Source organism: Marmota monax, unplaced genomic scaffold, assembly GCF_021218885.2.
Source record: "Marmota monax isolate L192 unplaced genomic scaffold, Marmota_monax_Labrador192_F-V1.1 WCK01_AAM20220418_F8-fsc00615, whole genome shotgun sequence".
NCBI classification, from domain to species: domain Eukaryota; kingdom Metazoa; phylum Chordata; class Mammalia; order Rodentia; family Sciuridae; genus Marmota; species Marmota monax.
The window spans coordinates 139,303-146,668 of NW_026695016.1; the positions used below are offsets into that span (position 1 = coordinate 139,303).

The 7,366-nt window shown below is 40.0% G+C and overlaps 1 pseudogene; it reads right to left on the reverse strand.

The window, feature by feature from the left end:
• Positions 1-5,039: 5,039 nt before the first annotated feature.
• Positions 5,040-7,146, reverse strand: LOC124081414 (sorting nexin-21-like; annotated as a pseudogene).
• Between the last annotated feature and the right edge of the window lie 220 nt (positions 7,147-7,366).

Sequence of the window (7,366 nt, forward strand, 5' to 3'; positions counted from 1 at the left end):
CGTCTAATACAAGATGTACAAGCCTGATAAAAACCAGGGTGGGGTTGGGAACCAGAAAGGAAAATGCAGGGCAGGGGATGTGCAGGTGGATGAGGGTTATTACATTTCAGCATGGTCATTGTATCCATTCCGCTCCTTGACACCCAGGAGGCCAAATTTACTTGGGCTATTATTGCCTCTGGAGTTGGAAACCACAGACATTTCATTAACCATTCAGAGCAAAAGAAGTTCCCATTATGCTTGTAGACTCTACACTGCTGGATGGTGCTGGGGGATTATGAGTCGGTTCCTGGCTGGTCATTTTCAACAAAACCATTACTGACACTATGACATGCTGATGATATTAGCGAGTATTTCTATTTTGAAATGAAGATGCTTTCTAATTTAATTTTTCAGAATTTCATATATGGGGTATAAATGGAGGCTATAGAGATGATTCCAGCAGCAATTTCATGATGTGCTAACATGATGAATCACACTTTCTGATAGGAGTGGTGTGGGTATAAGCAGATGCCTGGTTCCACAGGTTCACACCATCTGTGTAATCTCAGGTATCTTATTTTTCCTCTCTGAAAATATAGTTAATACAAGTAACCTACCTAATAAAATTATATATATATATATATATATATATATATATATATATATATATATATATATATATATACATACATACACACACACACATACATACATACATATATCATGCCTGGAACCCAGAAGTATGTTCTCAATGAATTTTATCAAATTTATCTCCTATTGATTTAAAGAACAAAATCAGAAACATAGTCTTGGTCCATGACCTTGTGTAGAATAATAAACAATATCTTAGGGCAAAGTATTGGCACTAGGTATTTGCATTATCAGAAATATTTTCACTAGTAATGTGCTATTATAACAATATTACAAAATAAGGATGTTAAAAAAGTCTGTACAAGGTCAGAAAGTCTTACTATGGCATATTGCTCTATTTTTGTTTTCTAGAATACCATATCTCTGTAAATAAAATCCCTCAGATTTTAGCTGTTTGAATCAACTTGTCATAATCAGTTTAAATCTTCTTTCAACTTCACATATTTTCTATTAGCTGAAAGAAACTCTCCAGGACATGGTCCAGGTGTTTGTGTCAGGATAATAAACCCTGGGTACATGTGCTGCTTGTTATCTGAATATTTTTTTAAGTCTTCTACAATATATGATGTCTGGACACCAACATAGATCCCACAACATTCCTGATAGGATAGTGAGTATTAACCTCTAGGTGAGTGTATCTCTGTTACAGGGATGCCATCTTCACTTGAATATGCAAGGAGACATTAGTGTGGGTCCCTAGAGAGAACAACACTGTCTGACGCTGAAGGATGAGGTAGAGTTCCATCTCCTGAATTTGCTCTGGTTTTCTTCAATCATCTTGTCACAGGCTTGTTCAATCTATCCATATCTTTGGTACTTACACTGTTGTCTTCATTGTGTCCCTGTCTCCAAATCATCTCTTAATCCATTTGCTGTCCTGTTGCTACAGTAATCTTGCTAAAGGTTATTTACCTGATGACCTTACTTTCCTGGGCAGGACTCATATGTTCATTCACATCACATGAAACATGCTCACATTCCTTGAAAGGCCCCTTCTCTTTACCACTGCTCCCAGACTGGCCTCAACAACAACCACCAAGCCATGCTGGCATCTCTTCAAAAGACTGTATCCACCCCACCCCCAGTGGACTCTTGGAACATCTTGCCTTCCTATGGTTTGGTGTGTGTTCCTTCTGTGGGATCTCTATTCCTTCCTCTATGGTTCTGACCTGCTGTTCCACCTTGGTAGGTTTTCCAGCATGTCCTCCTCTTACAGCTCATGCACCTCTGACAAGCCCAGTTTCTGCCACCATCCACATTTATTTTATCTCTCCCCAGCACCTGGGGTCATGTCTTACATACAGTGTAAACTCCTTCATAATTCCTGAGCACCTGCACACACAAATGCACACAGGTATGGATGAAAATGTAGACAGTTCTTCCCTTTATACTTACTCTGTGGTACAATTAATTGACCTGTGGGATTACTATTTGGTAAATTAAGTTTCCATTAAAAACATTATCAAATTAAGTGACTCTCAATATTACCATTACAATTTATTTTTTTATGAGTTTGGACAAAAACCGAATAAGTCGGAGCAGGGGTTGTGGCTTAGTGGTAGAGTGCTTGTATACCACATGTGAGGCACTGAGTTTGATTCTCAGCACCACATAAAAGTAAATAAGTAAAATAAAGGTATTTTGTCCAACTGCAACTAAAAATTAAAAAAAAAAAAACTGAAAAAATCACAAACTATTTGTATTTTTTTCAAATATTTACTCCCAGGCACTTGCCATTTCATTTTTAGCAGTGCCTTTGAAAAACTACATTTTGTTGGAGTAAACTGGTTCTTCCAAATCTCTCTCAATAAATTTATCCTTTGAGCTTATTTTGGCAAGGCAAATAGATAGTTGAGATGCTTACATATAAGGAGCAAAGAAGAAAAATAAGTGTATTATCATCTACGATTGAGCAACAATATTAGTATATCCAATTATTATAAGGTATAAAATTAATAACAAAAATATTAGGTCTTTGTCTTGATAGACTAAAGTGAAATTAATTAGGTGTATCCAAATAATAATTCCCACCTGCATATTGACTTATTAGAATATAGCAAATGTTCTGTAATTTTTTAAAACTTGTTGACTGAGTAAATTAACATGTGGAATATGCAGAAGGCTGAAAATATAATGCTGACAGGAAGAAAAACTCCAGCTCCAAAAATACAAATAAGAAAGTGAGTACAAAAGATAGGTGTGGTCCAATTCTCCAACCTCAGCCTCCTGAGCTCTTTGGATTACAAGCATGTGTGCACCTGTCTAAAAGAAGTGATTGTTTCATGGAAATTTTTTAGAAAGACACTCAAGACACTCTATTACTATTCAAATAATTTCAGATAAACATTGCATTAAATAGGGGAGCTATAATGAGAGTCTGATGTCTGGAAGGGTACTATATACCAGGAGCATATGCATTCTAGGAAAAATCAGAGACAGAGTATCCTGTGGCTGGTTGGTGAAATACCAATCTTCCTGCTCTGAATCCTCCCGCTCTGCCTGTTGGCCAGATAGTAGAAGAGTCTATCCTCAGCTCTATGAAAGGACATACAAGTACCTGGGGTATAAAGAAGAATCACAAAACTAAGGTTGTTTTGACAACAACCCAGTGTATTAAACTAGAAATAATTTCCCATAAATTAGTTACATTGAAAATTTCAGCATCATATGAATCCAAATTCTGAAAATAAAGTAAAATTCTTCCTTTTTTCTTTATGTAATTTTTATGCATTTTTTGAATACATCAAAGAAATTACTGTCCATTTTGGTTGAAAAAGAAATGATATTTTATGAGGATTCATTTATAAATATTCTTGCTAGGAATGGATTGATTGCACTTGCTCTGAGCAGCTGACATAAAACCATATCATAGCCCTAAATCCAGTTTTTCCTTCCATGAAGAGACTGTGACCACAAAGACACAGCCCTGAGGAAAATCATATGCTTCATTAGAAACAAGAGCCTTCCCAGATGGAGCTCCTGAGACAGCAGTGTGTTCTCCAGGAACATGCCCACATTTAGCAGGGAACTGTTCCTGGTTTTCTCAAAGTGGAAGGAAGGAGGCAGGGAGATGGGCAGGAAGCAACAGACAGAAGTACATCTATATCACAAAACAATGCAAGAAAATTTATATGGCAGTTTTAGAATGTCCTAGTTGATTATTTGAAACACCAAATACCTACATCTTGGCAATGGCATTTTTTTTTGTTTGTTTGTTTTTCTATTTTATTATAAAGTAGGGAGTCCCTAGCTTAATAGAAGGGAGTCTAGCTTTGTAATTTTTTTATGTTGCTTTAATTATCCTCAGTCAAAATTCTCAAATTACCAAACATTCATTCTAAGATAATAAAAATGAAAACAAATTCTCATGCAATCTTTGTCTTGTCCTCAAAATTCAAGTTGTTATAAATTTATGGACAAATATGATAGTAAAGTTGTTAAATTCTTGTATTTAAAGTGATATGGTCATTTAGAAAAATATACCTCTACATAAATGATCACCTGAACTCTTTCAGGACTTTTCTACATTTTAAAAACTTTGTGTAGCAATTTTCCAATATTTCAACAATAATATAAGAGAGAAAGAATTATATAATTTTCCCTCTATTTTCACTGGAGAAAACTGAGGTATTGCAGGGCAAAATTTGTCTAAAGTTTATTCAAAATAGATTATTTGTTCACACAATAAATATGTTGCTCTATGAGGTAGCATTTGGAAGCAATATTTATAGAATAAAACTATGATTTTTAAAATTAATGTTTGTTATGCTTTAGATCTGAGGTGACTCCCAAAAGTGCATGTGTGAGGCAATGCAAGGATGTTCACAGGTGAAATGATTACAGTATGAGGATTATAACCTAAAAAGTGGATTAATCCACCGATATGGATTAATTAGGTGGTAACTACAGGCAGCAGTTAGGGTGTGGCTGAAGGAAGTAAGTTACTGGGGCCATAACTTTGGGGTTTATATTTTATCCCTGGGAAGAGAAATATGCTTTCTCTCTTTCTCCTACTTGCTGTCAAGTCTTGAGCTGCTTTCCTCTGCTATGCCTTCCACCACCATGATGCTCTGCCTCACCTTGGGCCCAGAGCTATGGAGTCGGCTAATCATGGACTGAACCTCTAAAACTATGATCCAAAATAAATATTTACTTCTCTAAGTAGTTGTTGTCAGGTACTTTGGTCACAGTGACAAAAAAAAAAAAAGAAAGAAAAAGAAAAGCTAAAACAATATTATTTTTAATTGACAAATAATAATTGTATACATTTAAAAGGTACATATCTATAATGTGGAATGATTAAATCAACATGATTATAATCATATAATTAACAGTTAATTTAGCATTTACTAGATACACACACATACACATACACAAATATACATATGCACCCTTGAAATGTGTTTGGGTTTCTATTGTAGCATAATTAACAGAATTATTTTTTTTTTTTTCCTGGAGTGGCTGGTCTTTAATTTCCTTGGGCCAGAACTACAGCCCTTCCTCTGGCTCTCAACTGCAAGACTTCAGTCAGGCTGACTTGCTGGCTTAGAGGCCCATGGAAAAGAACACATTCATCCTGACCTGGGCCATGGCCCCTGGCTGTGAATAAGCTAGAGGGGCTGTGTCAGACTTCCTCCTTGTACCATTCCCTGGGTACCAACCCCCAGCCAAAGCTTGTCCTCAGCCCAAGTCAACAACAAAATTTCTTCTGTCTACTGCAAATTCTCTGTGGAATTTCTGGGGGCTCTCAGTACCCCTGCAGCTTTCTAGCTGCTTTCCATGTCCTCCTCTTCAGTCCCCTGCTCCCCAAATCCGGGGCAGCCCTTCTCCCCACAGTGGATTTAAGATTAGGTGAGGGTTAGCCTAGCACCTCCTTGATGAGCAATACTTTGAGACTGGGAGTGGCATAGGGGTAAGGCCTGCTTCCTGCAGGTCCTGGAGCAGGGACTCTGAGTGGCCTTTGTCCAGACTTAGGTGCCAGGGGAGCCAGGCATGAGCCTCTAGGAAGGGTGCCAGGAAAGAATGGGGGCTCTTTTCTCCCAACAGCTGCAGGGTCTTCTCACAGCAGGCCTAGGCCTCCACAGGGTCCTCCAGCTCCTGGTGGCACACAGCCAGCCAGGCTAGGGTCAGCAGAGGACAGTCTGGGCCCAAGTGGGGCATCCAGCTGGGTCTGCAGCTGTCAGGCATTGGCCCAGAGTGCCAGGGCCTCACGATAGAAGCCGGAACAGGTGAGGCTCTGTGCCCTCTACAGCTCTGGCAGCACAAAGAAGTCCTGCAGATCTGGGACATGGCGTAGCTCAGGCACGGCTTGCAGGTGGCCCAAACAAATGTCCAAAGGCTCTGCTAAGGCCGGCAATCATTTCTTCAGTAAAATTCTGGTGCAGGCCTATAAGGGGGGAAGGAGATGGCAGCCATTGGGCCCCAAAACTGCAGCTGCAGGTTTCGATGCAGCTGCTCAAAGTCTGAGAAGCGGCAAGAGATCTGGGCTGGCTGGCGATCTGGTAGCCCTGGACACATCATGGCGAGGGTGTAGAATTGGAGCGCGGGTCCTTGACAACATTGGCGCTGGTCACCTAAAAGAGCACCCGCCAGAGTGTCTTGAGATTTCTTCCAGAAATCCTGTAGCTGCCGGGCCACGAATTGACTGCCTCGCTGCCCATCAGGTGAGGGACTCCGCTCTGTCTTCTCGCGTTGTCTGTCCAGGGAGACAGTCGGGCCGGCCTCCTTGTTGTGCTCAGCGCTGGTGAAGCTGAGGGTGCTGCTGAGACAGGAGGACAGGTCCTAGGCGGTGGCATCCTCCAGCTCGGAGGTCTCTGGGAACTGCTCGGCCTCTGGGCCCACTGCCACCTCACCTTCGCTTTCCAGGGTGTGAAGCAGCTGGTGCAGGAGCTGAGGCCATGGCACCCTAGGGGGAGCAGACAACACTAGGTCCAGGGCGGGGATGGGAGAAGGACCTCTGCCAACAGAATTTTTGACAGTTAACAAAATTTTAGTAATTCATGTGAACAAGTTTGTGAACAAAAACTTTTTTTCAATTTCATGCTTGATTGCCTTTTAACAATTTGAATATGGAATTTGAGAATTTTATAGAATCCAGTAACTTTTGCATTTATACTAACAGATTTTTGCCCTTTGAAATTGGTATATCAAATTTATGCAATCAAGATAATCTCCAGCTGGTTTTGCTACGGATAGTTAAAATCTTTAAAACTGAGTATTAAGGGCAAAATCATTAATAATAAGAGTCAACAGCCATTCATCCCAGTTGTGACTCCCAAGCACTCCCTTGATTGGGATTTGGGGTTTTGCATTGTGTCTTCTCACTGTCCCACTCTGTCCAGTAGTAGTGCCAACCTCAACCACAGAGCACACTGTAGACACCAAGACTAACCTTGTGCAAACTGCAATATCATGTTGCAGGGAGCTGTTCCCCTGCCTAGTCCAGGAGTTCATCACTGCACAGATATGGAGGTTGATGACCCAAATCTGTGCATTTTCTTCTTTGGAGTTCATGGTCTGACTTCCTTGAGTACTTTAGTACAAAAATACCCTCCACGGGTATCCTAAGTGCTCTGGTTTGATGGGGCTCAGAGTAAGTTTCAGTTAGGAAGTCAAAATTTCAGTTGAGGAGGTGAGGAATTGTTAGTTTTTAAAATGTTCCAGGTGACTTATATTCATTTCCAAGTTTGAAGACTATTGCTTTACCTTCAGGGTTCCCAGATTCCTGCTGGGA